The sequence below is a fragment of the Colias eurytheme genome, chromosome 8 (genome assembly GCF_061535395.1).
Source record: "Colias eurytheme isolate Ceu_HAF_F1 chromosome 8, ilColEury1 Martin Lab GWU primary, whole genome shotgun sequence".
NCBI lineage: Eukaryota > Metazoa > Arthropoda > Insecta > Lepidoptera > Pieridae > Colias > Colias eurytheme.
The window spans coordinates 11,940,639-11,948,747 of NC_142987.1; positions in this window are offsets into that span (position 1 = coordinate 11,940,639).

Sequence of the window (8,109 nt, forward strand, 5' to 3'; positions counted from 1 at the left end):
CATAAGCTTTAGAAAAGCAGAACTATTTATCGCGATGAAAAAAGTTAATCCCGAGAAATCCGCTTTTAGAAATAAACGCCACATCCATAGATGGCATATTCTAATGAATAGAGAAAATTGAAATGCAAAAGGTAGCTGGAGCATCCAGGGAATGTGTTTCAGTGCCGGCTGCACGGCGCACGCCGCTGCACAGTTTTGTCTTTGCTTAGCGCATATTTACTTTGACGAATTCACAGAAATCGCTGCGATGTAAAATCAAATCTGAAGCCAGCCATGCGATTATGTCCGCGTTTATTTTTATGTTTTGAGAGAATTTGTCGCGAGGGAATTACATTTTTAATGGACTTTGAATTTACTAAATTACGGACAAACTGAATTAACGATGCATAAATACATGTCGTCTCATAGAAGATGGGTGCTTTGAATGCAATATAATTAATTTCCATAATATTACTCAGTTAACAAGTATAAATTTACATTATTGTATTTCTGGAAACGCTTCATTTTCCTTAAAATAACAATGCAGCTTAACATAACCTACTTATCGCTTTCTTAAAACAGGAATTGCATTACCAAGAAAACACTTGATGGATTACTTAAAGCTCGATGTAGTTTGGTAGATAATTGGATTAAAAAATTACAGACAAGTTGCCTGAAGTTAAAAGATAAGTCCGTATTCGCGAGGAGTTGGCCAAGTAGATAGAATGTGAAGTAAAGGCAGCATGTGGAGGAAGTTCTTCTTTGAACTAATTTAGTTAACTTGTTAACAGCCACTTCATGGAGGGTAGTGTTACACGCTGATTGCGAACTCTGGGGAGGATATCTTTTAAACAAGTAAAACTATGGGTAGTTTAAGTTTAACATCTGTAGTTGTATCATGTATGTCTGGACTTTTTAGTATGGTCTATCGACCGGATGATTCAGTTAATTTAGGTAGTTATTTTTTTTTATACAAAATTTGTATGATGGTCATTTGGAAATTCAGAATTGTATTTATTCCGCTATCACACTGCACCGTCTAAGCTAATGATTACATAATTATGTGAAAAGCAGTTATAGGTACACTGCGTCGATATTTTCCAAAATAACATCATCTCTAACTAGTGCTCGCACAAGACAATTTTTTTAAAGTTTTTAAATAATTTCTAGTTATCAAAACAAAACAATAATTAGAAAAATTACACTTTAGAGCAGTAGTTAATTTTACATTAAAAATAATTTTATTACGCTTTCGTTATGTCAAAATTTCATAATATCGTGCTCCACAATTTTACATCTCGTTTTTCCACTTTAAAATATTCTCAAAATTTTATGGTTTCTAGCGAGTAGCGAGTAGCGATAAAATAGAAAGTGGTTTAGAAACTGAGATTATAATAATGGTAATGATTTTGTAATAAGTAGGTAATTAATTATTAAATCTCTAAACGAATAATAATTAAGTAGACTGCCTAGTTATACACCAATAAAAAATATGTTATCAGGTGTTACATATACACTTTCTGGCTTAATTTATGATAACGGTGCTTTTTAAGATACATAATTCAATACAAGTTGTATTATTAGATAACGAACTAAATATCTATACAAGAAAAGACGAAGAAAGACGAATATTAAAATATTTTCAATTATAAGGCAAAATATCATATTTTTCGCGATAGATACTTGAAAATTACAGAAAAAATGAAAACATTTAAATTAATAAATGAACACAGGCTACATAAATCTCTCTCAGCAGTGTGGAGTGCGTGGCTGTCGCTGAGTATCGTACTATTTTTACCCTGACCATTTACCTGGTTTTCATAAAAGCCATTAATTCGAAGTATGTCAGGGGTAGCACGAGAAATGTTTAGCTGCCGGGGTAGCGAGCGGGGGGGGGGGGGGTTCGCTCAAAGCAGGTGCGGTACTTTTCAAGTTATTTCGTCTAAGATATTTTCCGACGTAATTTACTTCTAGAATGTTTCGCTTGTGTTTATCAAGTTTTGACATTGAAGTGCTAAAATTTGTAAAATTTAATATGCGAAATACCGAAAGTAATAAAATTAGTTATCTAAATTTTTGTCTAGTTATATAATTGAAGTGAAACTTCTTTATCGGGGTTGGAAAAAAATTTAGTGTAACATTTTTTCGTTACGCGCCATCTTGTTCTTATCCCTACCACGCGTGATTCGACGTATTTCTGTCAAGTTGCATATAGTAGAATATTAAAAAAAAATAAGGTTATAAAGAAGTTTCACTTCTTACGTGTGTACACTAGTACACGCACACATTTTTTTTTATCTATCAAAAATAGACAACAAGCAAAAATAACTTTTGCTACCACTATATATGTACTGAAAATCTCACAAGACCAAATACTATACTGTAAACCTACAGGGGAATTGGGAACCTTTAAATACAAGTCTTAACAAATCTCAAATACAAGAGCACAAAAGATGATCGCAGTTCATTTAATTCTACGAATCTGTGTACCTGCGTGTATTCGAGTAGCCCTTCCTAACGGGCAGGAAACGTGACAGGTGCACGAAGGATTTCAATTATTATGTATTGCTTTTAAGTTTTTGACGGATTATAAATCGTAAAAATATGAACAGAATGCTATTGCGTTTGATAATGGTTTTTCACTATTTTAACAATATAACCACCAATCAAGTTCAATGAAAATCGTCAATAAAGTGTAGATATTTATATTCATTAGACATTAAAAAATATACAATATAGAGACATCTCTACAAACATAATTTTTAGACTGGGGTAGAAGCCTTTGAAAATAATGAAAAGATAAAAAAAATCGCAGTCGGATGAAACCCATTAGAAAAGGAGGGGAATATGATAAAAATGTAAGGAAAAATAAATTACGGTCAATCCGAATTCGGGAAGCGGGAGGGGGGAGCTTTTAAGAGAAAAAAATGGTTTCTCTCGATTTCCGACAAAACTACAAGTCCTATAGAAAAAAGTTCAATGGCAAAGTTGTAGGTAATTAAAAGTTCTACTAACTACTTTTGTATTCACAATTTTTTCACATAACCTAAAAATTTAGGTGAAAAATTCAAAAAACCAAGTTTTTGGTCTTTTATTTCTATCTACTTCAAAATTTATTTTTTTTCTACGAAATTTGGTGAAAACTTACTTTATTATGTCCCAAATACACTGTAATTTATTTGATTGAAAATATTTATTTTTTCGCCTTATTTTGAATGAATACCAAAAAAACAACCTAATTTTCAATCGAAAAGTCACCCGTCAAAATATCAGCTTTTTTCAAAAACTTGGGGTGCCTTTTGTTCATTGAAATCTCTACTTTCATATGGTGTAAAAAAAATAAACACCACCATAGTAAATGTTCTCAGGAAATGCATACAAACAGTGTGATAATGAGCTTTTACTAAATCAGGCACACTTCTTGAACTCTATATCTTCTCTTGTATCGGCTTTTCGGTAATATTTCAAAAGAAAAATAATTATCTGTTCTAAGTTTAATATTTTACAGCATATTCAAAAGCAAAATGATGTCGATAAAAACATTTCAGGTAGTTCGAGAAGTGTGCCTGATTTAGTAAAAGCTAATTTTCAGACTGTTTGTATGCATTTCCTGAGAGCATTTACTATGGTGGTGTTTATTTTTTTTACACCATATGAAAGTAGAGATTTCAATGAATAAGAGGCACCCCAAGTTTTTGAAAAAAGCTGATATTTTGACGGGTGACTTTTCGATTGAAAATTAGGTTGTTTTTTTGGTATTCATTCAAAATAAGGCGAAAAAATAAATATTTTCAATCAAATAAATTACAGTGTATTTGGGACATAATAAAGTAAGTTTCCACCAAATTTCGTAGAAAAAAAATAAATTTTGAAGTAGATAGAAATAAAAGACCAAAAACTTGGTTTTTTGAATTTTTCACCTAAATTTTTAGGTTATGTGAAAAAATTGTGAATGCAAAAGTTGTAGAACTTTTAATTACCTACAACTTTGCCATTGAACTTTTTTCTATAGGACTTGTAGTTTTGTCGGAAATCGAGAGAAACCATTTTTTTCTCTTAAAAGCTCCCCCCTCCCGCTTCCCGAACTCGGATTGACCGTAATTTATTTTTCCTTACATTTTTATCATATTCCCCTCCTATTCTAATGGGTTTCATCCGACTGCGATTTTTTTTTGTTTCAAAAATTATCTACTCTAGTCTATTTAAGTAAAAAAAATAAATAAGTTGAAATAGATATTAAATTTTAATGCATCTGCCCCTTTCACCATTCCAAATATATTGACATCGTTGTATAATCACATTTCTCACACAAACGCATAGATAACTTGACCAAAATAGCGTAATGGGTTCGTGTCGATCGTCACATAATACAGCCGTGATGTAAGCTTTTAATTTCCCATTGTCCTGTACTGCGCCGGGACACGCGATACCGTCTCTGTGCTAGATATCGCTACTTTGCGCTAAATGCTCGACATTTGAACGTTATTTTATTTTTTACACGTGATTATAAATTAAATTATGTAGATTTTCAAGTTTATTTTTAACTTGTATTTTTTACCTCTTGAGCCTCAACGTTTAAAAATACACTAGAAACTAGTTATGTAATTGGCATTTTTATGTGTAACAAATTATATTTAGACAAAATGATGTTTATGTAATTAGATTATAGTACTCCTACTAAGTAACTTCAAAATGTATATGAACATCGTTGTAATTTGCAAAAGTTTTTCCAAAAGCGCATGTCTATTCCATGGCAGCTACTTTTCAGTTTTATTTACTAAATCCTGCTTTGATTAGGGCTAACGAAGTGTCCTGTTCATTTCGGGCTTTAAGCTCTGAAATATAAACCGGTACTAAAGTTTAGCTGAAACTTTAGTGCTTGGCCAATCATTACGTTAATCGAATAACATGGACGTTGTAGTTAACATGGAAGTTAATGTACTAATAACAGACAGGATTTTGCTACGTTTAAACAGGAAGAATTGTCAAATGTATAGCTCAAACCAATAAACAATTCAAATTATAACAGTATCTAGCCATGAGACTACTACCAATTTTTTCCAGAAAATGAGTAAAGATTGTATAAACAATAAATAAAGTACTACTGGTCGGAATAAAGTAATTATCAAATATTGAAATATCCTAATGTATTCATAATATCAAGCAGAGAGACATAGAATCTGCGGATGCATCAATTACGAATGATTTTCCTGCGCTCACGCATATACCAAGTACTCAACTCTATTCTATGTAAATTGGTAATGATTAAACTTTTGAGGCCAATGACGGACAATGTGTCGGAATAGTACTTATTTGTGAATAAACATGCGCTTTATTACTAGTATTGATTGCTTTATCAATGAGGTCAGGAGTTAATTTCTTTGTTCAGACGCTTCTCGTCAGAAGATAAAAAACCTGTTTCCTTGTGGGGCCGATAGTCAATTTACGGTACATTGATTTTTAAACTTAAACTTCCCGAGGAATTACTAAGGGAGGAAGGTTTCGATTCAGACCAAGCTTGTATAGAAATTTTTCTATCATCAGAATTTAACTGTGATGTTCTGCAGTCGTTATCCTTATGATTAAAATGTCTATTGCGATATAAACCCCAAAGGTTAGCAATATTGATTTCCAAATTTTCGTTTTCTTGATTTGGATAAGCATAGTGTAGTATTTAATTAAAAGCAATATTAAGTACCTATTTATGTAACAGCGATAGAAACGTCAAAACGCAAAGGAATAGAATCACCCTTGGAATCACCCTACCAACGACGACAACGACCACGAATAAAATTATTTTCATCCATTTTTCATTTTTCTGATTGTGTTATTTGAATATTTGAACGTCTGTCTGTTAGGTACGGTGCTGTATTTTCTTACGTCAAAGACAGATTATAAAAAATCGTGTACCTACCCTTGTAAGTTTCCTGAAAATGGCGCAGAGGTGCCCTTACGATATTAAAATGTAATAAATTGACATGATATTAAAAGAGCAACATACCTACGGAGTTTCGAATTTCGATCCCTTCTAGTCCGGGATACATCGCCCATTTTTGCAAGTGATTACTATCAAGCTAATTTTTCGTGAGTAGATTTATTTTGATGAGATGCCCAATAATTTCATGTACGAAACTCTCGATTGTGGTAGCTACCAGAGGAAACAAGGATAAAATATTTTGATTTGATGGTTCTCAAATATTTATTACGCAATTTGTAGGACAATATGCGAATACGAAAAATTTGCTTGATAGTAATCACTTGCAAAAATGGGCGATGTATCCCGGACTATTCTGCACTCTGCTCCGAATCGGTGGTAAATATTAAGTAGTCAACTGTAAGGTACCTATGACATTCAAAAGTGCTTCTAGAAGAAGTCTAATTAAAAAAATAAATATTTGAGTTTATTCAAGCAAATCGAACTTTGAGCAGATTTTCCTTGTATTTTACCATGGATGTGTCTATCTGTTGTCAATTTGTTCGGCTTATTATAAAACGCATTATATTTATTATCATTAGTTAGCCGGTAACTAAACATGACCAGTGTGGGCTGATAACGTTTTTGTTGACCGTCAGCAAATAAGGTCATATTTATGATAAATTATCCTCGAGCTAATTTATTTCCGCATTTTAATCGCTATGTTTGCTGCATTATTGTGCCTAATTTGTAATTGATTAAGTGGAACAATAATTTCAATATAAAATACTAGCTTTCCGCCTGCGGCTTCGCCCGCGTTTTCAAAAAAAAACCCGCATAGTTCCCGTTCCCGTGGGATTTCCGGGATAAAACCTAGCCTATGTCACTCAGAAATGATGTAGCTTTCCAACAGTGAAAGAATTTTTCAAATCGGCCAAGTAGTTTCGGAGCCTATTCAATTCATACAAACAAACAAACAAACAAAAAATCAAACCTTTCCTCTTTATAATATTTGTATAGAAAATAAAAAGTGTAATTTACATTTACACGGTATTTAATTTTAACCATATCCTAGGTATTTATGGTATTTACTTAGTTATTTGTTACTTTTATACATGTAGGCACCTATATTAGGTAAAATCTACAACCGTCTCATACCTACCTACATCACGATGTCCAACCCTATCTAGGTATAAGTTTTTACTTTTTAGTAAAACATTAAAATAGGTGGGTAGTGGGTACTGGGTACCTATTCTTTTGTTAAAGATTGTTAGCCAGTTGTGCTAGTTCACACTTCACAACATTCCCTGCAAGTAAAGGACCGTGTTCAAAGCGATGTCAAGATTAGTAATTGGTAATTACAATTAGTAATTACCTTAATGAACATCGACAGTTACCGAACGAGAGGAATCTGTTATGACGTAACCGATAACTTTGGTGTTTACGAACGTTATCTCCGCTGTAAGTTTCAACCGACTTCAAAAGGATCTCATACATATGTGAAGCGATTCTTAATATTGGCGCCACTGAATCTGATGAATATCTTGAGTGTAGGTAGGTACCTATTTGATATTTGTTATTTTGGATTTAAGACAGTCGTTGAAACGGGTGAAACATGTTATATAATATTATACTGGAGAATCTCATTAGGATAAAATAACACGACACAATTTGGCGCGTTATTTTATTTATTTATTTATTTATTTATAATTTGAGAAATACGAATACCAATTACCAAACCGAATGCATCCATTTAAAACAAAACTATGAATAAAACCTATACATACCTGTGTACCAACGTAGCTAGGTATGTTATAAAAATTAAAGGGAACTTGTTTAGAACAAATATAATTCATAGCTGTAGGTCTTGGAGAGCTATTTTGCCGATTATCTACTAAAAAGGGCCTTCTCCGAGGTCTACTAGATTACTAGACAAAGACCAGGGTCGTACGGGTCGTACAAGTCACGCTATTTAATTAAAAACTTTTTTTTACCTTCGAAAACCGCTCGTATTTCATTTTCATCAATCACTACACACAACAAACGTGTTCATTATTAATTAAGAATGATTACAATATAAGATTTCAACAACACAATTATAAATCGTTATTAATTTGTTTAAATTTAAATTCAAATAACAATACACAATTTATTATTAGTTTCGACTTAACCACACTTTCACTGTATTAAAATACACCGCATTGTCTTATAAAGCA